Source organism: Erythrolamprus reginae, chromosome 9 (genome assembly GCF_031021105.1).
Source record: "Erythrolamprus reginae isolate rEryReg1 chromosome 9, rEryReg1.hap1, whole genome shotgun sequence".
NCBI lineage: Eukaryota > Metazoa > Chordata > Lepidosauria > Squamata > Dipsadidae > Erythrolamprus > Erythrolamprus reginae.
The window spans coordinates 41,724,827-41,751,764 of NC_091958.1; the positions used below are offsets into that span (position 1 = coordinate 41,724,827).

The 26,938-nt window shown below is 41.7% G+C and overlaps 2 protein-coding genes across 2 annotated transcripts in view; both read left to right on the top strand.

Annotated features, from left to right (window-relative positions):
- GNPTG (N-acetylglucosamine-1-phosphate transferase subunit gamma) overlaps positions 1 to 448 on the top strand; it is a 124,047-nt gene extending 123,599 nt beyond the window's left edge. Inside the window, exon 13 of the transcript XR_011559842.1 lies at positions 421 to 448. The gene's annotated coding sequence lies outside the window, so the exon portion shown is untranslated. The remainder of the gene's footprint in view (positions 1 to 420) is intronic.
- The window catches only part of MSLN (mesothelin), a 191,477-nt gene that overhangs the window by 124,212 nt on the left and 40,327 nt on the right, over positions 1 to 26,938 (top strand). The gene's annotated exons all lie outside the window — the stretch shown is intronic.

Sequence of the window (26,938 nt, forward strand, 5' to 3'; positions counted from 1 at the left end):
TTGGGAAAGCCCATGATTGCTCTCTCAGCTGCATTCTGCACGACCTGAAGTTTCCAAACACTTTTCAAAGGTAGCCCCATGTAGAGAGCATTACAGTAGTCGAGCCTCGAGGTGATGAGGGCATGAGTGACTGTGAGCAGTGACTCCCTCTTTGCTTCCATTCACTTTTTCCTACAGAGTTTTCCAAAAATAGATGATTCAAATTTGTAGCCAACCTAAGATGGCCACTCCCAGGACTGGTCAATTAAGATACACCTGGGATAATGCTTGATAGTGCTGTCCAACTGAGCTTTCAAAATGGTTATTTAAGAAATCACTTTCTTGTAGATATTTAAAAGCCAAGAGGGATACCTTTTCTACAAAGCCACAGGCATATTGTGGCATGGAAAATTGGCATAGGTCTTCAACAGTAGAGTTGAGATCTCCCCTGAAAAAAAAAAAAAAGAAAGTGATTAAATACAAAAGGTACTTGGAGCCCTGTTGGAAAAAGACTCAGAATACGTCTGGCTGGACCAGGTAAAACTCCATATTAAGATTTACAGTATCTTATGGCAATGAGAATAGTGAAATGTCAATATTATTGTGTCAACCCCGTGTACTTCCCAGTGGCCCTATTGTGAGTGACCTGGTCCATATTGGGTAAAGACATCATGGCCTCTTGGATGTATATTGTGATCATCACTCCAAACTTGACTGTAAAAAATATGACTTCAGTAACTGAGTTGTTGAAGCGTGGAACTCATTACCAGATTCCATAGTGTCATCCCCAAACCCCCAACATTTACCCTTGGATTATCCACGATTGACCTTTCCAGATTCCTAAGAGGTCAGTAAGGGGCGAGTACAAGTGCACTAGAGTGCCTTCCGTCCCCTGTCCTATTGCTCTCCTATATCTCCTATACCTTTCTTCTATTCCTATATTTCTTCTTCTATTCTTTCATTGACATGTTCTATTACTATATCTTCTTTTCTATTCTTTCATAGATATATTTTTCTATGAGTATATCCTCTATAATCTTCATCTTATATTTACTTTACATATACCCAATATAGCCCTCATTGTGTAATGGAAGAAAGAAAGAAAGAAAGAAAGAAAGAAAGAAAGAAAGAAAGAAAGAAAGAGTTGCTCCAGCCTGGACTCTGACTAGGTAGGTGCAACTGAGGTATCTGTAGCTAAACTTTGCAGGCTGAGGCCTACAAAACGTAGCTGTCCTCCATCCATCCATAGCTTCTGCCTCGGCCCACAGACTGTAATTGCCTTCTATACACCAGTTCTTTCCTTTGGGCAGCTTTGCGTGGCTGAGTGACTGGTTTGGGAGCAGGCTGGGGCCTGGGGGAATCCCGAGGGGCAATGAGTGGCACACTGGGTGCCTTGGAGGGGGGCTTCTGGGACTTGGGAGGCCCAGGGAGAGGCCTGCACCTGTACTAGGACTCCCAGGGCCTTTCCCACCCCTGAGGCACCCAGGGTTCCACGTGCATTTAATGATCTCTCTGCTTCCCACAGAGGAGCCTGGCCAATGTTGCAGGAGACTTAGCATTCTCTTTCAGAGGCTTTCGGCCTGGTGGTCCTCACACCCTCCTCTGGAGGGCCCCATCCTTGAAGGAGGCCCCAACAAGTCCAGCCATTTCCTTAGTAATTATCCATCGTATATTTAACATCCTATTAATTTATTTATTTATTTATTGGATTTGTATGCCGCCCCTCTCCGGAGACTCGGAGCGGCTAACAATAACAATAAAACAGTGTACAATAGTAATCTAATACTAAAAATGTTTAAAAACCCATTAGTATAAAAACCAGACATACATACATACATACCATGCATAGAACTGTAAAGGCCTAGGGGAAAGAGGATCTCAATTCCCCCATGCCTGACGGCAGAGGTGGGTTTTAAGTAGTTTACGAAAGGCAAGGAGGGTGGTGCAATTCTAATCTCTGGGGGGAGTTGGTTCCAGAGGGCCGGGGCCACCACAGAGAAGGCTCTTCCCCTGGGTCCCGCCAAGCGCCATTGTTTAGTTGATGGGACCCGGAGAAGACCCACTCTGTGGGACCTAACTGGTCGCTGGGGTTCGTGCAGCAGAAGGCGGTCCCTGAGATAATCTGGTCCGGTGCCATGAAGGGCTTTATAGGTCATAACCAACACTTTGAATTGTGATCGGAAACTGATCGGCAACCAATGCAGACTGCGGAGTGTTGGTGTAACATGGGCATATTTGGGAAACCCCATGATAATATCCTCTTGCACTTTTCCCCATAAATTCTGCACTACCGGGCATTCCCAAAACATATGCATGAAAGAAAGTCCTTTATTATTATGCCGTTCCCTTCAATTGTCACATACCTGGTGACATAAGAGCAGTAGGTTGGAGCTGGGGGAGAAAAAGAATAAACTTAATAATAAAAAAAACAAAGTTGCCGCTCTTAAATTAAATGAAATTATTTTATTCTAGTTGCTGATTGGCTTTAAATGACATAAAACAACATAGAAACAAAGATGAAAATGGAACAATCTTTCTTATTCAAAGGTCCCTGATACAGGAGGTGGACAAACAAATGGAAACACTTGACTTTTTGGCATCATAATGTTTGAACATGTTCAAATCAATCAAAACTTGACATATTTTAATGTTTTTTTTAATTCTGTTATTTGATATGTTTTTTTAAACTACCTTTTTTTTTACAGAAATTTAAGGAAATTGGTTATAACCTTCTAGAAATGGCAGACCTCTCAGACTTTAATAAAGGCGCCAAATTGTTGGTGCTTGAAGGGCAGGCGCTAGTGTAACAGAAAGTGCCCGAATGTTTGGCATTTCAAGAGGTCATAATCAGTGCAGCCAAGGAACAAAGATTAGGATTTTCCCACACACACATTGATTAAAGCCTCATTTATGTAGCAATTGCCTCTTAGCAACTGTTCACAAATATAATGGTAAATAAATGATAACAGTCAGGACTGTAAACCTGCAGAAGAGGCCTTCATCCTGTAGTAGATAGACAATGGCTAAGAGGAGGAGGAGGAGGAAGGAAGGATAATTTAAATCTTTTCCCCACCAATCCGTGTATTTATACTCCAGATTTCTGTGCTTTATAATAACAATAACAATAACAATAACAACAACAACAACAATAACAATAACAATAACAATAATTTATTAGATTTGTATGCTAGATTGCTGCATTATTATTATTATTATTATTATTATTATTATTATTATTTATTGGATTTGTATGCCGCCCCTCTCCGCAGACTCGCATTGTATGCTTGATGATGATGACAATAATAATAATAATAATAATAATAATAATAATAATAATAATAATAATAATAATAATTTATTAGATTTGTATGCTAGATTGCTGCATTATTATTATTTATTGGATTTGTATGTGCCCCTCTCTGCAGACTTGCATTGTATGCTTGATGATGATGATGATGATGATGATGATGATAATAATAATAATAATAATAATAATAATAATAATAATAATAATTTATTATATTTGTATGCTAGATTGCTGCATTAGGGAACATTATCTAAATGATATTGCAGCAACCAGCAATCTTCACAATGTCTCTCTCTCTCCCCCTCTCTGACTGTCTATCAGATAATTCATTTAGTGACCATTTCACTTTATGGAATGGATTATAATCACTAAATGAGGAGAAAGTTTATATTATTACTGTAACTAGTTCTGAGCTATAACCACTGTATCTGTTGTTAATGATGGGTCCAACTAGCCTCCATCCCACTCATTCCTTTGAACATCAATGGGGTCAGAAATGTAAAAGCGAAACAGATTTTACTTACAGGTTGAGAGTGCTGGACACTGAGTAATAAAAGAAAAGAGGAGCATCGTTAGGAAAACCAAATTGACTACTCCTTCTACATCAATTCTGAAAAGCTACTGCAATATTAGTGGGAAATTTCAAGATACAGTGTTCCCTCGATTTTCGGGGATTCGAACTTCGTGGAAAGTCTATACCACAGTTTTTCAAAAATATTAATTAAAAAAATACTTTGCGGGTTTTTTCCCTATACCACGGTTTTTCCACCCGATGATGTCATATGTCATCGCCAAACTTTCATCTGCCTTTAATAAATATTTTTTAAAATAAACTTTAATAAATAAACATGGTGAGTAATAATCTGAATGGTTGCTAAGGGAATGGAAAATTGCAATTTAGGAGTTTAAAGTGTTAAGGGAAGGCTTGTGATACTGTTCATAGCCAAAAATAGTCCGCATCTCTACTTCACGGAAATTCAACTTTCGCGGGCGGTCTCAGAACGCATCCCCCGCGAAAAGCGAGGGAACACTGTAATGACAAAAACCTGTGTGGGAAATGGAGCCTATTTTTTCCTCACTAAAACTGCAAAAGACATGCTAGCCTATGAAGAAAACACATGGTACAGTAATCCCTCATTTTTCATGGGGGATGCGTCCCAAGACCACCTGTGAAAAACGAATTTCCATGGAGGAAATATATTTTTTAATGTATTTAACGAGTATTTGGACTTTTAAAACCCACCCTTTGCATTAAGCAGTCATTCTATAATGTTTCTCAGCTGGAACTACATGGGATATCCTACCAGTTTCTTTAATAGAGTACAGTAGAACTGTGGAAGATTTTTATGAATTTTAATGGATTTAAAATTTTCAATGGATTTAATGGATTTAAGCCCACTTTGAAAACCTGTGAAGTAGCGAATCCGCAAAAGATGACCCGCGAAATTGCGAGGGATTACTGTATATACTTTCTAATCTCATAAAGTAGGCTGAAGCCTGAGAATTGTATGTAGGAAGGCCTCTGCTATGCTACAAAACGGTCTTAACCACAATTTGCTGATATGATGCCCCACCCACCACCAAATAAGACCCTGTCTTATATCTGTTTTAACCCTGAAATAAGTGGTTGGCCTTATTGCCATGCACTCAAAAGCCTGACTGGACCTATTATCAGGGGAGGTCTTGTTTTGGGGAAAACAAGGTAGTTACTCTAGAGCAGTGATGGCAAACCTATGGCATAGGTGCCACAGGTGGCACGCGGAGCCATATCTGTTGGCACCTGAGCTGTTACCCTAGCTCAGCTCCAATGTGGATGTGCATGCTGGTCAGCTGATTTTCAGCTCACCCGGAGGCTCTGGGAAGGCATTTCCGGCTTCCAGAGAGTCTCCAGGAGAATGGGAAAGGTCAACTTTCCTCTGGAGCCTAGGGAGGGCCAACAATGGGCCTACTGGGCCCACCAGATTTTGGGAAATGAGCTGTTTTTGGTCTCCAGAGGGCCTCGGGGGGAGGAGGCCATTTTCACCATCCCCAGGCATTGAATTATGAGTGTGGGCACTCACACATGCGCGATAGCACACATGTGTTTTCGGCACCCGAGGAAAAATATGTTTGCCATCACTGCTCTAGAGACAACCCCTACGACAGTGATGGTAAACCTATTGGAAATGTGCCGGAAGTGGCATGCAAAGCCATCTCTCCCAGCCATTGTCCATGAGTCCAATGCTCCTGTTGTTCCAGGTTCCATGGTTCCGGCAAACTGGTCTTCATACACACCGGAGTGCCGGAAACCGGAAGAGAAGCTGCCCAGTGTGCATGAGCATGCGTGCACCAACCACTTGCTCTTCCAGTTTCTGGAGTGCATGCATGCACGAAGACCACCTGGCCAGTGGCATTCATGTGCTGGAAACTGGAAGATCACCTTCCCGGCACATGCATGCACACCAGGTGGCTGTTCTTCCAGTTTCTGGCACAGGTGCACACCATAGTTCCCTCTAAGCTGAGCAGTGAGCAATCGCTCACTTAAAAATCATCATCAACTCAGAGTTTTTCAAACCTGCCCAGAAGCCGAGAGGGAAAGAGTGAGAGGGAAGGAGAGAGAGAGGAAGAGAGAGAAACAGATAGAAAAAAGAGAGGAAGGAAAAGAGAAAGAAAAAGAATGGGAGTAAGGAAGAGAGAAAGAAAATCAAAATCTAGTTTGAAACTAGCTCAACTATTTAAGTGGCATTTTGATATTGATAGAGTTGCCCTATTATGAGCTCACTGTTATAGACACACAGTACAGTATTTTATTTTGAAATTCTCTGAGGCAAAACAGGGTGGGTTTTTTGTTTGTTTGTTTGTTTGTTTGTTTGTTTGTTTGTTTGCTTGCTTACTTACTTATTTACTTATTTATTTAATATTTCTGTGCCACCCAGTCCCAAAGGGACTGCCGCTCAGACACTATACTTTTCCGCCCACCCCAAAAAAAAATTAGAGGGAACACTGGTGCACACATGCACATATTTCCATTTTGCCACTCGGTGCCAAAAGGTTTCACCAAGCCTTAGCCCTAGGAACTAAGCCCCTAAAAGGCAATTTGGAAATAAGGGCAGGCGGCGAGTGATGGGAGATGTAATTGGGGGAGGAGATAATGTATTTAGACCCTTTAGACCAGTGATGGCGAACCTATGGCACGGGTGCCACAGGTGGCACACCGAGCCATATCTGCTGCCACACAAGCCATTGACCTAGCTCAGCTCCAACATGCATGCTGGCCAGTTGATTTTGGCTCACATAAAGGCTGTGGGAGGACATTTTTGGCTTCCAGAGGACCTCTGGGGAATGGGGGGTGGCATTTTGCCCTCTCCAGGCTCCACAGAAGCCTCTAGGGCAGTGGTTCTTTCCCTTTCTAAGGCAGCGACCCCTTAATACAGTTCCTCGTGTTGTGGTGGCCCCCAACCATAAGTCTAGCGCTAATTCTCCCAACAGAGCTTTGAGCTGATTGGCAGGAAGGTCAGAGAGACGTGCCCACTGTAAACGCCTGATTGGTCAGATTGTAAAAATATGTTCCAAGATGCCAGAATAGAAGCTTTAGTTCCTAATATCAAGAGAAATTTGTCTTTTCCCAGGGTCTCAGATGACCCCCATGAAATGGTCATTCGACCCCCAGGTTGAGAACCACTGCTCTAGGGCCTGGAGAGGGTGAAAAACGGGCCTACCGGGTTCACCAAAAGTTGGAAAATGGGCCATTTTTAGCCTCCAGAGGGCCTCCAGGGGAAGGGGAAGGATGTTTTCACCCTTCCCAGGCATTGAATTATGGGTGTGGGCACTTGCACACGCGTGATAGCACACACACATGCAATTTTGGCACCCACTGGGAAAAAAGTTTGCCATCACTGCTTTAGACATTCCAGATAGATTGTGACGGCATGAGTATTAAGCCAATGAGGAAAAGGGGGGAGGAAAATTTGTAACAGCAATAGGGAATATAAGGAAAACATATTGATGATATAATGATGATATATACAGTGTCCCCTATACCTGCGTGTGTGTGGTGGTACTCTTTGCAAAATACTAAGTAAAATTACCATTGTTTTTTTCTTGGGAGTTTTGGCTGACGTTTATTTACTTCAAAACAAACCCCACATCGGACATCAGTTCTTTTCAGATACACACAAAATATTTTAAGATGTTTTAATTTGTTGCCCTCTTGAGAGTATTCTGCTTGAAATATAAGTTAAAGTATCTTTAAGATTAATAGTTTTTTAAAGATACTTTAACTCATATTTCAAGCAGAAATATGCAGTGTTTATTCTCCCATGTAACATTTTTATTATCTACTGCATTATAGTTTTATTCTGAATGGATTATGTTGATTTGAAATCAGTCATCAAATTATAAAGCAAAGTGATATATAGAAGCAACTTAAGGTTTTTTTTTTACTTACTCCGCTCAAAGGGACAGGATAAGGTCGCCGAGTAATATGATCATATGTACTGCCTTCTGCCCAATCTCCTTAAAATGCAAATTTAAATACAGAATACAGAAAAGAGTTAGATTTCCATTTTTTTGAAACAGCTCAGCCACCCAATTTAGTGCCCCTCGTAATATTCAAGCAACCTTCGGAGAGGGGCGGCATACAAATCTAATTAATAATAATAATAATAATAATAATAATAATAATAATAATAATAATAATAATAAATTAATGTGCTGGGTAAAAAGTTATTTTTCTTTGCCTAGAATTATGAGAGTCGCCCAGAAAGTAATGCACCATTTTTTTTTCTCAGACTACAGTAATGGTACGAATGTAAAACTTTAGATATACATTATTTGAATTGTCAGGAGTGTGTGTGTAAATTTTGCGTCTCTTCAGACAGATAGTGTATTTGCAGCCGTGTTTCGAAATGGTGTCTGTAAGTGATGTACGTTACAAGCTGTGTGTTGTCATTGAATTTCTCACTGTGGAGAAAGAAACTGTTGGGAACATTCACAAACGTTTGTGTACAGTTTATGGTGAATCTGCATGAATCTGAATGGATGCCATTTGTGGAAGACATTTTGAGGATGACGAAAAAGTGATTCGCACAGTGCAGAAATGGCTTCGTGACCAGAACAAGGAGTGGTACCAAGAGGACATACACGTCCTTGTGTCTCGCTGGAAGAAGGCCATAGAATGGGACAGAGATTACGTGGAAAAATAGGGAGTGTAGAAGAAACATCATTCTTTCCTGTGTGTAAGTTTCATTGTGTTCAATAAATAATTGTTGAAGAAAAAAAATGTGGTGCGTTATTTTCTGGGCGACCCTCGTATATTGCTTTTACTGGCTTTTAGGAGAAACAGAAAAGCGAAATGCTTTTTAGGATCCAATTTGGGTTGGTCACCAAGATCAGAGGTTTATAGTCTTCTGAATTTTCAAACTCGTGCTGTTGCCCATCCTTAGAGAATTTCTCTGTCACTACACATTCTGTCCAGAGGTCAGTTCCTACCAGTTCGGACCAGCTCCGTAGAAGTGTTAGTAACTTGGTGGCCTGGGTCACTGGATCCAGCAGCAACCCAGGCATGCCACACCCCCGAGCTGGTTTTCTCGGCACTGCCACAGGTGCCACCGCCTTAATTTTTGCTACTGCACATGCACAGCTTTTTTTTTAGTATTGTGCATAGAAACATAGAAGATTGATGGCAGTAAAAGACTTCACGGTCCATCTAGTCTGCCCTTATACTATTTCCTGTCTTTTATCTTAGGATGGATCTATGTTTATCCCAGGCATGTTTAAATTCAGTTTCTGTGGATTTACTGACCACGTCTGCTGGAAGTTTGTTCCAAGCATCTACTACTCTTTCTGTAAAATAATATTTTCTCACATTACTTCTAATCATTCCCCCAACTAACCTCAGATTGTGCCCCCTTGTTCTTGTGTTCATTTTCCTATTGAAAACACTTCCCTCCTGAGCCTTATTTAACCATGCCTGTGTGCACACACAAAGCACCGAAGTGCAATGCCCGCAGGCCCACATGGCAAGTCCTTGAGTGAGCCAGCAGTCAGAGAATCCAGAACCCAGCTCTGGATCTGTTGAAATGGGAGCTCCCTGAGGATGGGCTCCAACATGAGTCCAAAAGCTCGGAAGACTAAACCTCTGGTTACAGTTAATGACCCAGATTGGATCCTGCAACATTATGCTGGGAAACATACATTTGCCTTTTTTTTCGTGAAAATGCTCTCAATTTAATTGAGTGTTTGGATGGAACAGCTATACATAAGAACATAAGAAGAGCCCTGCTGAATCACGCCAAAGCCCATCGTGTCCAGCATTCTGTGTCACACAGTACCCACCAATTGTACATGGGGATCTAGAGCAGAAAGAGAAGGCAAAACCCTCCCTTTCCTTTGACCCCCAACAAATGAAACTCAAGGGAATCCTGCCTGCCTCGACCAACATAGAGGCGGCACATGGACATCCGTTTCAATAACCACCGATAGACTTGGCATCCATGAATCTGTCTAATCCTACCTTGAAACTATCAAGGCTGACAGCTGTCACGACCTCTTCTGGAAGTGAATTCCATAAAGCAACGACCCTCTGGGTGAAGAAATATTTCCCTTGATTTGTCCTCACTTTCTTACCTATGAGCTTTAGGGAGGGCCCCCTCATCCTAGTATTGTGTGATAGAGAAAATAATTTTTCTCTATCCACCTTTTCTATCCCATGCATGATTTTATACACTTCAATCAAGTCACCCCTTAAACACCATCTCTCAAGGCTGAAGAGACCAAGGTGTTGCAACCTGGTGTCATAAGAGAGGTGCTCCATCTCCTTGATCATTCTTGTTGCCCCTTTTTGCACCTTTTCTGGTTCCATTATAACCTTCTTGAGGTGCGGTGACCAGTAATTAATGTGTTTGCAATTATGCAAAAGTATTTGGAGTTCCAGCACGCTTAATGAATTCCCTGTTGACAGAAATGTTGATAGTTTTGTTTTCTCAGACTCAAATGAATGAAGATTGATGGTGTACTACAGCAGTGATTTTCAACCTTTTTTGAGCCACGGCACATTTTTTACATTTACAAAACCATGGGGCACATTGAGTGGGTGGGGGGGGGGGGCGGCTAAAAAAAGTTTGGACAAAAAAATTCTCTCTCTCTCTTCCTCCCTTTCGCTCTATTTCTCCCTCCCTCTTTCTCTCCCTTCCTCTTTTTTTCTCTCTCTCCATCCTTCTGTCTTTCTCTCTTCCTTCTTTCCTTTTTTGCTCTCTTTCTCTCTCCCTCCCTACCTCCCTCTATGTCTTTCTCTCTCCCACCTTCCTCTTTCTCTCGCTCTCTCTCTTGCTTTCTTTCTTTCTCTCTTTCTTTCTCTCTCTCTCTTTCTTTCTCTCTCTCTTGCTTGCTTTCTCTTTCTCTTTCTTTCTCTCTTTCTCTCTCTCTTTACCTCTCTTGTTTTCTTTCTCTCTCTGAGCTTCGCGGCACACCTGACCATGTCTCGCGGCACACTAGTGTGCCACGGCACACTGGTTGAAAAACACTGTACTAGAGAAGTGAAGACAAGTTAATCCTGGAGAGAAAGATAAAGCCGAATTTAGACAAGATCTTGCAGGATAAGGACAATGGAATGAAGACAAAGATCAGAGCAGTTGAAGCAGCATGTTTTGTTTTTCTGCAATCATGCAGAGTTTAGAGATGGACAAACAGAAAGTAGACATTTGAATTATGAATATGGCTGCTAAGATACTGCAAGAAGAATCAGCTCTCTGGGCCAAATAAGGCTTACTGCTTTCTGGAAGCTATAATCAGCAAACAAAATCTCACTTATTTTGGATATGTAATGTTAAAATGATAATGATAGTCTGGAATAAACTACCAGTATGCTTGGCAAGGTTGAAGGAAGCTGAAAGCAGAAGGTGATAACCAGAAGGAAGCTTTTATGCAGCTGAACGACGGCTAAAAACATCTATAATGTTTTATGGGAATGTGCACGCATGCTAGCATACACACACAAACCCTTTTGGCACACAAACCAAAAAAGGTTTGCCATCACTGCCCTAGCACCTGCCCATCTCACCTGCTACTCAACCCCTAGCTGTCACCTGCCTGCATGCATGGATCCCTGCCTCTTCCTAGGCAAAGAAGACGACAAAGACCAGCACTGGGTGCGATGGGAAATTTGACCGTAGGTGGGATATCATAAATATGGGCCAGCCTGAATTTTGATAATGTGACTGTGCAATACTGCAACGGCCAGAAGTAATATTTTTTCTCTTCATTTTCAACAACCAATTTAATTTTTGTGTCATGGGCAGTATTTGTTTGTTTGTTTGTTTGTTTGTTTGTATCTATCTATCTACCTACCTATCTACCTACCCACCCACCCATCCATCCATCCATCCATCCATTCATCTATCTATCTACCTACCTACCTACCTACTTACCAAGCTACCTAGCTGTCTGTCTGTCTGTCTGTCTGTCTGTCTATCTATCTACCTACCAACCTACCTACCTATGTACCTACGTACCTAGCTACCTGTCTGTCTGTCTGTCTGTCTGTCTATCTATCTATCTATCTATCTATCTACCTACCTACTTATGTACCTACGTACCTAGCTACCTACCTAGCTACCTGTCTGTCTGTCTGTCTTTCTATCTATCTATCTATCTATCTATCTATCTATCTATCTATCTATCTATCTATCTATCTAATATTGCCACCTATTCGCCCATGGTGACTCAAGGTGGCTTACATAATATAAAACCACATTTGAAACGATAACAATGAACAAAAAGAATCAAATAAATTCATATAGTATAATATAACAAAATCACCCCCCACCTCCCACCTCCGTGCTCTGGTGATAGCACATCACACGAGCCATTTAAAGAGCTTCATCCACTCTGGGTCCCCCTGGTCTTCTGGCAGAACTAGGTCTTCAGCATCTTCCGGAAGAGTATTAGAATGGGGGGGGCATTCTAATCTCTGGAGGAAAGATGTTCCAGAGAGAGGGAGCCACCACAAAGAAGGCCCTTCTTCTGGGTCCCATCAGGTGTATCTCCTTTGGGGATAGGACCCACAACATTCCCTACCTCCCCACTCTGATGGGTAGGGTAGATGTGGCTAGCAAGAGACGGTCCCTTAGATAACCTAGTCCCAAGACATGGGATTTATTGAATGAATGAATGAATGAATGAATGAATGAATGAATGAATGAATGAATGAATTTATTTATTTAATGGGATTTGTATGCCATCCCTCTGCGAGGACTCGGGGCGGCTCACAGCATATATGAGAACAGAACAATAATGTAAATCCAATTAATACTACAATTTAAAAACAATTAAAAGAAAGACTTATCAACCAAACATTCAACAATCATATTTAAAGCATACAGTGGTCAGGGGAAAGATCTAAAAGTCCCAAGCCTGGTGGCAAAGATGAGTGTTTAAGCTCTTTCGGAAGGCGAGGAGGGTGGGGGCAGTGTGAATCTCTGGGGGGGAGCTGATTCCAGAGGGTCGGGGCTCCCACAGAGAAGGCTCTTCCCCTAGGTCCCGCCAGCCAACATTGTTTGGTCGATGGGACCTTAAGGAGGCCAACTCTGTGGGACCTCACCGGTCACTTGGTTTTGTGCGGCAGAAGGTGGTCTCGGAGATAATGAATGAATGAATGAATGAATGAATGAATGAATGAATGAATGAATAAATAAATAAATAAATAAATAAATAAATGAAAGGACGGATGGATGGATGGACGGACGGACGGACGGACGAACAAACAAACAAACAAACAAACAAACAAATAAGATTATTGCATTTTTAAACCCTTGGCTTAAATCACTTACCTGACATTAGTATCGTTGCAAAGGCTGCAAAAATGAGGAGACCCTCATTTTCCTTCATAGCTACAGGGCTTCTTAAAACGCCTGGAAAACATAATTTGAGAAAAGGGTAGTCGTCTTTAAAAATCCTGAATGGTGTCATCCAGGAATGGGTTGTAAAATCCTTTACTATCTTTACTACCACGAAGCTTCTGCTCATGTGCAGAAGCATTGTGGGTGGGGGCTACCCTAACCACTCAGAACAGAAAAGCTGAGAGAGATATTTCCAATTTGTTGTAATTTCTACTTGCCTAAGAAAGAATTTAGTTACTCCTACAGCCCCATGCCTTTCCCAATATATCCCTTCTGTCAAAATAAAACCTTACTGTCAAAATGTCAGCATGGGTTTGAAAAGGAGACTGATAGACTGGAACCAAGCTGCTAAAGAGGAATCCTTTGCCCTGCTCTTGTGCGGTACTTTTATACTTGGAAGGAAGGGGAAGAAAAAAAAACCTTCCCCGCCCTTAACACCCAAAACCTGTCCTCTGGCTCATTTCTCTGAGCTCTTGGCACCTCACAGGTAATTTTCAGGGAACTGGGATGACCGTGGCCAAAGAGAGGCTGTAAAACAACAGGGCTAATAGGGTCCAACCATACTTTGGTTCAAGAATGTTAAGAGAGACATTTTGAGACCTCAAGGAAAATAAGATAAATTATGATAATAATTAATAATAATAATAATTTATTAGATTTGTATGCTGCCCCTCTCCGAAGACTCGGGGCGGCTCACAACAATAATAATAACAATTTTACAATGGAAACAAATCTAATATTAAAAAACAGCTTAAAAACCCCATCATTTAAAAACCATACAACACACACATACCATACATAAAATGTAAAAGCCTGGGGGAGGTGTCTTAGTTCCCCCATGCCTGGCGATACAGGTGGGTCTTAAGTAATTTGCAAAAGACAAGGAGGGTGGGGGCAGTTCTAATCTCTGGGGGGAGTTGATTCCAGAGGGCCGGGACCGCCACAGAGAAGGCTCTTCCCCTGGGGCCCGTCAAACGACATTGTTTTGTCGACGGGACCCGGAGAAGGCCAACTCTGTGGGACCTTATCGGCCGCTGGGATTCGTGCGGTAGAAGATAATAATATTTTTACTCAATCTGAACACTGTCTCGTACAAGACATACAATAGTATTTAAAATGTTCCCTTATTATTATTTTTAACAGAATCTGCCCAATGATGCAGCCAATTAAAAAAAACAAATTTTAAAAAAATCACATTTCCTTCATGTCATCTTTGGGTACTTCATGGATAATAGTTTTTTGGCAACAGTAAAAAGCAGCTTGTTCTGCAAGGACTCGGGGCGGCTCACAACATATCAAAGCAATATACTATACATATACATATACATATACATATACATATACATATACATATACATATACATATACATATACATATACATATACATATACATATACATATACATATACATATACATATACATATACATATACATATACATATACATATACATATACATAAAATCCAATTAATATAGCTAAAAAAGTTTGAAAACTCTAATAACATTTAAAATCATTCATTCCCATTCATACAGCAAGACATACTACACTTGTCGGCCAGGGGGCGAGGGTCTAATGGCCCCAAGCCTGGCGGCAGAGATAGGTCTTTAAACTTATATGGAAGGCGAGGAGGGTGGGGGCAGTACAAATCTCGGGGGGGGGAGTTGATTCCAGAGGGCCGGGGCCCCCACAGAGAAGGCTCTTCCCCTGGGCCCCGCCAGGCGACATTGTCTAGTTGACGGGACCTGGAGAAGGCCAGCTCTGTTGGACCTCACTGATTAATAATCCTATTAATATTGTTAAATTAATTGTTAGATTAATTTAATACTGTGTCCCTCTTATTGAAATACTTCAATAAGAAGTATTGGACCGTCCTCTTTTTTCTACAGTTGTGGGATCTCCAATGGCAAGACTTTTTCCTTGTGGATTTATTTCTATTTTGCATTGAGGTAGCTGAACAAAGAGGACCTGGACCTTGCCAAGCCTATTGAATCTTGTTGGGCAGGTAGATATGATTCCAGAACAGGTTGCCTTACAGATAACTTGAGTCCTGTGCCAGGACATATGATAGCCAGCTTCTAAGTTTTAAGCTGACATAAGACAAGAGGCACAAGCTTCTACTTTCTGTTGCCACAATAACTGAAGTCCTGGTGAATTGAAGGGAGTTGGAGAAAGTTGAAGGAAAGGGACTCAAAGGAAATACGATATTTTCCCCAAGGCTCTTTAATTAGTTGGCCCTATTTCCTTGTTAGACTTTATAAATGTCATACAAGCACTAATTTATCTTTTCTACCTCCTCTTATATTGTGGATTTTTTCTGTAGCACTCAAGCCCACTCAGTCATGGCTGCTACCCATGGATAGCTGAGGGAAGGGAAGGGAAGAAGGGAAGGGAGGGGAGGAAAAGGAAGTAGGAAGGAAATGGAATGGGGAAAAGAAAGGGAAGGAAAGGAAAGATGGAGGGAGGGAGAGGGAAGGGAAAGGAAGGGTCAGCCAATCAGCAACCAGCATTTCCAGGCACTCACAATATGTAACAGGTTACTAGTTGACTTCCAGGTATAATTCAAGGTGCTGGTCGTTACCTATAATGCCCATGTTGGTACAAGGCAAAGGTGGGTTCCTACAGGTTCTTTAGAACCATTAGGAACGGTAGTGATGGCATGGAGCTGGTTCTGTTGGTGTTGTTCCATGGCCACCACCATCTTTGATTTTGCTACTTCGCAAAATAGCATTGTTTCTGTAGAATTGTGAATCAGCAGGGAAGGTAGGTAGGAACCACGCCTGGTCTAAGGTATCTGAGGGGCTGCCTATTTCCAGTTGTTTCTGTCCGTCCAGTAGGTTCTTGCAAAACAGCAAGTGGGTTTTGGAGGGTCCTCTTTTCTTTTTAGGCTGATTTGCCACATTTGGTCTGCCCGCTGGACTGAGGGAACTGTTCTAAGAAGTACAAAAAATTGGACCAGAATAAAACAAAATGACTCCACTGGAAATTGCTAAGTGGGCTGTGGCCCTTGTTTTCCCCTAAGGGGTATTTTTCAGAGATTTGGAATTTTTTTCCTCCAAAATTCTCCCATTTTTGTTTAGCACTGATTTTGTAGTGGAAATGCCCCTGGATAATCCACTAACCCAAGTTTTGGCAGTTCCCTAGACAGTTTCAACAAACACTTTTTGACACTGTATCTTGGGTAAATACGATAATCACTCAAAGAATGCTACCAGCAAGTCTGAGGGAGCCTCGGGTTTTTAGATGTGGCTAGTGAAACAAACCTTGAGAATAAAGTTTTAAGCCTTGAGTAAGCAGTTAATTGGATGGCTTGAGGCCATCATCACAATATGCCATAGGAAAGTAATAATACAACATATGCTGTTATGCTTTCAGCACCATCCATGGTTCATAGAGATGTCTGATATTGTTTCTCAGAATTCGAGATTCCAAAATCTTTATATGTCGAAAGTACCTGTTCATTAGAGTTTTTGCATAAGTCATTACACTGTCCCCCACCCATGTTTCTACACTGGTTTTGGTAAACTTTTTGATAGAATGAATCAAGTCCAGACTAAATGACTCATGCATATATATGATTGGAGATAGCAGCTTTCTCTGTACCTGGGCACCTGAGTAACTGAATTCTTCAAGTGGTATAAAGCTTTTGGCTTTCCATAACTTTTTCAGAAACATTTTCAACTTGCAGCATACATTCTGCCTTCGCTATCACTCATTTTATTTATTTTATTTTGTCAAGCATGTATACTATAACAGATATGGGTATAAACATGTTTATGAATATATGAAATGGATACAAATAAATTGAGACATTAGGACAGCGATGGTAGGCACGCTGGTGCACTTATGCACGCCCCTTACAGACCTCTTTGGAATGGGGTGAGGTCAACAGTGGACAGTTTAAGGTTAAATTGTAGTGGTTTGGGGAAGAAACTACAGAGTCAGGGAGCTAGTTGCTATCAGGATCACTGCTGCAGGAGTTTCCTGGCACAAGGGGAGGCAGCTGGCCTCAGAGATTTGGGATCCTATAAGCCAAGCTGGTCTCAGGAGGCATTTTATGAGCCAGGTGATTCATAGACCTCCATGATACAGGATCCTTGGAGGGAGGGGGGGATACTGATCATGCAATATTGGAATTCAACATTATGCAAGCAATAGAAGTTTAAGAAAGCTGATTTCAATAAAGTTAGAGAGAGCTTGGGAAGGATTCCATGGAGGAGAATTTTCAAGGGGAAAACAACTCAAGAAGCTTGGGAAATTTTAAAAAGTGAGATTATAAAAGGTTCTACTTTTAGGCAAAAGAACCCAAAATGCACAGGTACAATATACTGTGTATGGTACCTTGCTCAATGGTTGTGACTGTGAGAGGGATCTTGAAGTCCTATGGATAACTATTTGAATATGAGCCAGCCGTGTGCAGCAGCTGCCAAAAAAGCCAACACAGTTCTAGGCTGCATTAACAGAGGGATAGAATCAAGATCACGGGAAGGGTTAATACCACTTTACCTGGGTAAGGCCACACTTGGAATACTGCATCTAGTTTTGGCCACCACGATGTAAAAAATATGTTTAGACTCTAGAAAGAGTGCAGAGAAGAGCAACACAGATGATTGGGGGACTGGAGGCTAAAACATATGACCATTAACAGTCTCTGACCATTAAAAGTTGTGTGTGGTTGTGATTGTATAGTATTGATTGGGTTTTTTTAAGATAGTGGGTTTTAGTTATAGTTTTAACTATTAGATTTGTATTATACTGTTTTGTTGCTGTTGTGAGCCACCCCGAGTCTTCAGAGAGGGGCGGCATTATTATTATTATTATTATTATTATTATTATTATTATTATTATTATTATTATTTCGATGTATATGCCGCCCCTCTCCGAAGACTCGGGGCGGCTAACAGCAATCATAAAACAGCGTACAATAATAATCCAATACTAAAAACGATTAAAAAACCCTTAATATAAAAAACCAAACATACATACAGACATACCATGCATAAAATTGTAAAATTGGCATACAAGTCTAAGAAATTATTATTATTATTATTATTAATTATTATTATATGAAGAACAATTGCTGGAATTGGGCATGGCTAGTCTTATGAAAATAAGGACTAGGGGTGACATGATAGCGTTCTGATATCTCAGGGGCTGCCATAAAGAAGAGGGAGTCAAGCTATTCTCCAAAGCACCTGAGGCTAGAACAAGAAGCCATCAATGGAAACAAGAGTCAAGGAGAAATTTCCTGACAATTAATCAGTGGAATAACTTGCCTCCAGAAGTTGTAAATGCTCCAACGCTGGAAGTTTTTAAAAATACAGCTCATCTGTTTGGAACCCATATTGCATCTCAGACATTAACACCCTTGAAAATGTCCAAAGATACTTCACTAGAAGAGCCCTTCACTCCTCCACTCGAAACAGAATGCCCTATGAGACTAGACTTACAATCCTGGGCCTAGAAAGTTTAGAACTAAGACACCTTAAAAAAGATCTAAGTATTGCCCATAAGATCATATGCTGCAACATTCCTGCCTGTCGGCAACTACTTCAGCTTCAACCACAACAACACAAGAGCACACAACAGATTTAAACTTAATATTAACCGCTCCAAACTTGACTGTAAAAAATATGACTTCAGTAACCGAGTTGTCGAAGCGTGGAACTCATTACCGGACTCCATAGTGTCATCCCCAAACCCCCAACACTTTACCCTTAGATTATCTACGGTTGACCTATCCAGATTCCTAAGAGGTCAGTAAGGGGCGAGTACAAGTGCACTAGAGTGCCTTCCGTCCCCTGTCCTATTGCTCTCCTATATCTCCTACACCTTTCTTCTATTCCTATATCTCTTCTTCTATTCTTTCATTGATATGTTCTATTACTTTATCTTCTTTTCTATTATTTCTTAGATATATTTTACTACGAGTATCTCCTCTATAACCTTCATCATGTATTTTACTATGTGTATATAGATATATACCCACTAAAACCCTCATTGTGTATTGGACAAAATAAATAAATAAATAAAATAAATAAAAGATAACCATTTGTCTGAAGTGGAGTAGGTTTCCTACCTAAGAAGGGGATTGGACTAGAAGGCCCCTTCCAACTCTGTTATTCTATTCTATGATCAACAGAGATTGGGAGAACAGGTCAGTAATGAAATGAGACTGTCAGTCCATGCTTGTTGCCATCCTAAGTCAAACCCGGAAAGGGACCCTTCAAAAAACCTCACAAGTAGATTGTCTTGGCCTCAATGCACCAGAAACAGCAGCCTCCGCTTTGTTGCCATCTCTTTTCAGGCACCAGCTTGGCTCCATTGCTCCACTGAACGTCAAGCCCAGGGCTTGTCAATCAGCAACTATCACGTGTCTATTGAGAGTAAAGCCCCATGGCTCTCCTTCCTGTTAGAACCAAGCAGAAAAGTTTGTTTCCTAACCTATCGTCATGGATTGTTTCTAAGAGGTCCAGAGAGCTACATGCAAAGACAACTTTTCGGTACAGTGTGTCATTGGAAGAACTGCTTAGTTCAATACACATTCAATGGTGCATCCTTCCCTGTCAATCAGCTGATTAAAAGGCACAAAGTCCTGCAGAGGTGGGGAGTTGTGCCACACCCTGAAAGAGATTTGGTGGGTTCTTAAATGATTCCAAGTGTGGCATGAATCATTGTGGGGCATGTTGTAACTGCCAAATGTCAGAGGGGCTGCTGTGGATGATGGAAACCAACATTTCCCTAAGGCCACACAATGATTTGGTAATGAGAATACAAAGAAAATACTATCCCAGTTGCCTATGTGTCTTTGATCTGGATTGAACTCTCTTAGATGTAACATAATTATGTAATTTTTTGTAAAATCTATGAATGTTAATATGCTTGTGAAGAAGGCACAAAAGAGGCTGTACTTCCCGAGAATGCTCAGGAAGATAAATTTATCTCAGCATCTACTGTTGTCCTACTATCGCAGCACCATTGAGAGTGTCTTGACACATAGTTCCCTCTAAGCTGAGCAGTGAGCAATCGCTCACTTAAAAATCATCATCAACTCAGAGTTTTCCAAACCTGCCCAGAAGCCGAGAGGGAAAGAGTGAGAGGGAAGGAGAGAGAGAGGAAGAGAGGAAGAGAGAGAAACAGATAGAAAAAAGAGAGGAAGGAAAAGAGAAAGAAAAATAATGGGAGTAAGGAAGAGAGAAAGAAAATCAAAATCTAGTTTGAAACTAGCTCAACTATTTAAGTGGCATTTTGATATTGATAGAGTTGCCCTATTATGAGCTCACTGTTATAGACACACAGTACAGTATTTTATTTTGAAATTCTCTGAGGCAAAACAGGGTGGGTTTTTTGTTTGTTTGTTTGTTTGTTTGTTTGTTTGTTTGTTTGTTTGTTCGTTCGTTCGTTCGTTCGTTCGTTCGTTCGTTCGTTCGTTCGTTTATTTATTTATTTATTTATTTATTTATTTATTTATTATTTCTGAGCCGCCCAGTCCCAAAGGGACTGCCGCTCAGACACTATACTTTTCCGCCCCCCCCCCCCCCAAAATTAGAGGGAACACTGTCTTGACATACGGCATACTGGCTTGGTATGGGAGCAGCTCTGTAGCAAACAAAAAAGCTCTACAGAGAATTATTAAAACTGCCCAGAACATCATTGGGCTCCAGCTACCCGCTCTGGATGACATCTTCACATCTCGCTGTTCTAGGAAGGTGCATACCATTCTTAAAGACTCTTCTCATCCTGCTTACAATCTTTTTGAACTGTTGCCTTCTGGCAGAAGATACAGAACAACTAGAACACGTTTCCTGAATAGCTTTTATCCCAGAGCTATACTTGCACTTAACAACGAACTAAAGGGTCACCATCAGTGAACTGTTGGACAATATTACACGGTTTGTCATATAGATGGTTGAGTGGTTTAGGATGGGGAATTTGTAGTCGGTGGGACATTTTATTCTATTTTTTAATTCTATTTTTTATTCTATTTTTAAATGTACCTATTTTAATTTTATGTATGGTGGGACTGGTCTCTGGGTGTCACACAACTTTCTTTGCCAATGACAATTCGTTGTTTTCGACAATGACAATAATTTTTTTATTATTATTAAATTTAAGAAACGGTATTCTGTTCTCCTAGGATGTTCACCAACCACTGGCTTGGCTCCTTTCCATGTTTGAATTTTCCTTTTAATTAAAGCAACGCAGTCAGAAACTTGGCTGCTCAAAGCAAAGCCTGGGTCTCTTGCCCCTTCTTGATGTACATGAATATCTGTGGGTTGTCTGTGGACTGTACAGGCAAGAGTAACAATAATAAAAGCTAAATTTATATGCTGCCCAACAGTGGCTCTTTTTAAAGTGGCAACTGGCTGCAACCTCTTGCCCAGAAACTAAAATGTAGAGAAAAACAGAGAACAGGGGACAAAACATCCTGCATGGTGAAGGGTCCATTGAATGGATCTGATTGCATGGATGTGGTCAGCATTGGCTTTTTTGACATACAACAATGTCTTGCACAGCCCACTCTTCAAAAAAGTCATAGCTGCACAATTCTAGAAAAATACACATGAGATGTGAAGAATCAAAATCTGATCATGGCCTTTGATCATTTTATTTTATTTTTTATTTATTTTATTTATTTATTTTGTCCAATACAAAATGAGGGTTTTAGTGGGGATATATCTATACACACATAGTAAAATACATGATGAAGGTTATAGAGGAGATACTCATACTAAAATATATCTAAGAAATAATAGAAAAGAAGATATAGTAATAGAACATATCAATGAAAGAATAGAAGAAGAGATATAGGAATAGAAGAAAGGTATAGGAGATATAGGAGAGCAATAGGACAGGGGACGGAATGCACTCTAGTGCACTTGTACTCGCCCTTAATGACCTCTTAGGAATCTGGATAGGTCAACCGTAGATAATCTAAGGGTAAAGTGTTGGGGGTTTGGGGATGACACTATGGAGTCCGGTAATGAGTTCCACGCTTCGACAACTCGGTTACTGAAGTCATATTTTTTACAGTCAAGTTTGGAGCGGTTAATATTAAGTTTAAATCTGTTGTGTGCTCTTGTGTTGTTGTGGTTGAAGCTGAAGTAGTCGCCGACAGGCAGGATGTTGCAGCATATGATCTTGTGGACAATACTTAGATCTTGTTTAAGGCGTCTTAATTCTAAACTTTCTAGGCCCAGGATTGAAAGTCTAGTCTCATAGGGTATTCTATTTCGAGTGGAGGAGTGAAGGGCTCTTCTGGTGAAGTATCTTTGGACATTTTCAAGGGTGTTAATTTCTGAGATGCGATATGGGTTCCAAACAGATGAGCTGTATTCGGGGATCATCATCAGGAGAGAAATATCACAATGTCCATAGAATATGAATACACAAACACACACACACACACTTCATTCTTCAACACAGTGACCAAATTAATGGACTTGTGAAATACAATGGACATAATATACTTGGACTTCAGCAAAGCATTCGACAAAGTAGACCACAATCTACTTCTCTGTAAGCTAGAAAAAAATAGAATAGACAGCTACACAACCAGATGGATCAACAAGCAGTGGGGTACCACAGGTTTCCATCCTAGGCCTAGTACTCTTTACTATCTTCATAAATGACTTAAGTTGCATTAATAGAGAGATACAATCTAGCACTAGGGAGGTACTAATATCACTCTATAAAGCTTTAGTTAGACCACACCTAAAGTTCTGTATCCAGTTTTGGTCGCCAGATTACAGAAAAGAGATTGAAACTCTAGAGAAAGTGCAGAAGAGAGCAACCAAGATGATAAGGAGACTGGAAACTAAAATGTACGAGAGGTTGCAGGAACTGGGTGTGGCTAGTCTAGCAAAAAAAAAAAAGGACCAGGGGAGACATGATAGCTGTCAGACCGAAGCCGTCATTTGAGTAGAGACTTTGAACATAAGAACATAAGAAGAGCCATGCTGAATCAGGCCAAAGCCCATCGAGTCCAGCATTCTATGTCACACAATGGCCCACCAATTGTCCTTGGGGATCTTGAGCAGAAGGAGAAGGCAAGACCCTCCCTTTCCCCTGACCCCCAACAAATGGTACTCAAGGGAATCCTGCCTGCCTCAACCAACATAGAGGCGGCACATGGACATCCATTTCAATAACCACCGATACACTTGGCATCCATGAATCTGTCTAATTCTGCCTTGAAGCTATCAAGGCTGACAGCTGTCACGACCTCTTCTGGAAGTGAATTCCATAAACCAACGTCCCTCTGGGTGAAGAAATATTTCTCTTTATTTGTCCTTGCTTTCTTACCTGTTAGCTTTAGGGAGTGCCCCCTTGTCCTAGTATTGTGTGATAAATAATTTTCCTCTATCCACCTTTTCTATCCCATGCATGATTTTATACCCTTCGATCAAGTCACCCCTTAAACGCCATTTTTCAAAGCTGAAGAGACCAAGGCATTGCAACCTGCTATCAAAAGGGAGGTGCTCCATTCCCTTGGTCATTGTTGTTGCCCATTTTTGCACCTTTCCCAGGCCTGCCACAATTAGAGTAGTACCATGAGAATTGGGAGGGGCGGTTGCATAGATTGGAACTTGGAAGAAGGCCAAGGTTAGGACTCTGATTTATTTCTTGGATGTTATTTGAAACATTGACATTAAACCGATACTCACCTTTCTCCTGACCGGTGTCCTGATCCTCCACCTACTGAGCCTGGCAACGGACAGTGGGTAAGTTCAGGAGAAATGGAAAAGAAGGGGTTAATTGAGAAGCCCATTGTGGGAGACGCTGGAGTTCTCGACCCTCCTCACCTGGAGGAAACAGCCAAATTGGAAATTATGGAGGGGAAGCAATTGGGGGCTAGATAAAAGTGACAGGCTCTCTGCGGCTAGAATAGTATTTGCACAGAAATGGAAAGAAAAGACAATACTAAAAGGCACTGAAGTATTTAAAAAAATTATAGAATGTGCAGAACTAGATATGACGACCAAACGTTTAAATAATCAAACTGAAACATAATTTTATAAAATATGGAATAAAGTATATGACTGGTGGAATTTTAAAAATGGTATTAACAATTAACTATAAGATAGAATGAAATAGTATATAGTATAACTAACTTAGAAGTGTATATTCTTTCATTTTTTTTGTATTACTAATAATCTCTCCTTTTTCCTTTTGTATAAGTATAGAATATTTTAAAATATAAAGAAATTTAATTAATAAGTGTAATATTAAAAATATAGAGTTGAATTCAACAAGAAGGTAACTTACATGTGTGGCATTTCTGCTTTGATCTGACTACAGTTAGGTTTTTTATATTTCTGTATTAGATAGACTTCTACGGCAAGCAGAGCAATGGTAGCTCCTTAAATGTTTAGTGTTGTATGTCCTTGTCTGTCTTTTTGAAAATCAATAAAAATATTTTTTTTTAAAAGAAAAAGAAAATAACAGACTCTCAAGCTTTTTCCCCAGGAGGATCTGTCCCTCCTTAGAGTGGTAGGAGGAAGAAACTTGTGTCTGCCCAAAGAAAGTTGGGTCCCAATGGGCAGCCAACCCTGGGAGGATACCCCTGGGAAAACTGGTCGGTCATTCCAAAGGTGGAATGTCTCGCCCAATGTCTCGCAGATCTCCCAGAACATTTCAGATGCCTAAGCATAAGTGGAACACATCCAAGAAAGGGTCCTGAGACCCCAGAGTGGCTGTTGAAACCCCCTGCATTTTCTTTCACTAATTTGGGTAGGGGGGGCAGGAAAGTGGAGACATCCCTTTGTTTCATACTGCAGCAAGTGAAGCCCCTAGAAGTTTCGTTTTTGAAGGCCCCCTGGGTGACTCTTTACTCTGAGCCCAGGTTGGAACCTAGACTGGATTTTGAGAGCCCCTAGCGTTGAAGGCGGGAACCAGGGGTAATGCCCAACGTGAGGACACCGGGGGTGGTGTATGTCTCAGGATTAGGAGGGACATAATGCGTTACACCGACTGAGTTGCTAAAGACTAGACCAGTGATGGCAAACGTTTTTCCCCTCAGGTGCCGAAAGAGCATGGGCGTGCACTATCGCGCATGCGTGAGTGCCCACACCCATATTTCAATGCCTGGGGAGGGCAAAAAAAGCTCCCTGCCCACTGGAGGCCCTCTGGAGGCCAGAAATGGACTGATTTCCAACTTCTGGCGGGCCCAATAGGCTCATGTTTTGCCCTCCCCAGGCTCCAAAGGCTTCCTTGGAGATGGGGGAGGGTAAAAGCGCCCTTCCCCATTCCCCCAGAGGCTTTCTGGAAGCCAAAAATGTCCTCCCAGAGCCTCTGCGTGAACTAAAAATCAGCTGGCTGGCACACCCATGCACATTGGAACTGAGAACATAAGAACATAAGAAGAGCCCTGCTGAATCAGGCCAAAGCCCATCGAGACCAGCAGTCTGTGTCACACAGTGGCCCACCAATTGTACATGGGGATCTTGAGTAGAAAAAGAAGGCAAACCCCTCCCTTTGTCTTGACCCCCAACAAATGGTACTCAAGGGAATCCTGCCTGCCTCAACCAACATAGAGGCGGCACATGGACATCCGTTTCAATAACCACCGATACACTTGGCATCCATGAATCTGTCTAATCCTGCCTTGAAGCTTGTTCTGTCTGGGTGCCCCCAGACTTCAACACGAACTGAAAAAAGCAGCCAGACACGCTGGTAAAAGCAAAGGCACTTTATAGTTGGAAAAACAAACACAGAGAAAAACCTGTTCTTCCCAACAGACAGGCTATGAGGCTTCACAGTAGAGTCATGACGGCCAGACAACACAGCAGACTTCTTGCTGGCACACACACCACTGTAGAGAATAAGACCCACGTCTTTCCCCACAAGGTTTCAGCCTTCAGGGCCACAAGCCAGAGTCAGAAACGCCAAAGATCACAGCCAGGTCCCAGGACTCCCAAAGATAATACTCCACAATACAGGAAGGGTGGGTCTGCCTTTTCAGCCTTTCTGGGGAGAACCACACCCAAACCCAGCTGTTGCCTATTTAGGGCTGGAAATACCTGGCTAATTGTCCCCTTCGTTGTGCTGCTCTTCTCTGCCTGAGATCGATGATGGCTTGTGCATTTTCATCCAAGGACTCCAGGCTGCTTGCTGGGGAGAGCTCCACCCCGGGGGACTCAGGCTGTTCTCCCTCTCCCTCGGCCTGATATTCCTCCTCCCCGTCTGCCTGGGCCTCCTCCTCCTCCTGTTTCTCATCCTCCCCCTCTGAGCATGGAGCCGGCCGAGGTTCAGCCGTTCCCTGAGGAGCCTCAGACGGAATCACAACAGAAGCTATTAAGGCTGACAGCTGTCACAACCTCTTCTGGAAGTGAATTCCATAAACCAAGGACCCTCTGGGTGAAGAAATATTTCCCTTGATTTGTCCTCGCTTTCTTACCTGAGAGCTTTAGGGAGGGCCCCCTCGTCCTAGTATTGTGTGATAGAGACAATAATTTTTTTCTCTCCACCTTTTCTATCCCATGCATGATTTTATACACTTCGATCAAGTCACCCCTTAAACGCCGTCTTTCAAGGCTGAAGAGACCGAGGCGTTGCAACCTGGTTTCACAAGGGAGGGGCTCCATTTCCTTGATCTTTCCTTGAGCTAGGGCAACAGCTCGTGTGCCAGCAGATATGGCTCTGTGTGCCACCTGTGTCACCCATGCCATAGGTTCGCCATCACTGCTCTAAAATAGAGGACTTGAGGAACAAAAAAGAAGCCATTTGAAGACAAGGCAAGATCTCTCCATTGAGTGGTTGCTTTCCCCCCTCAGTG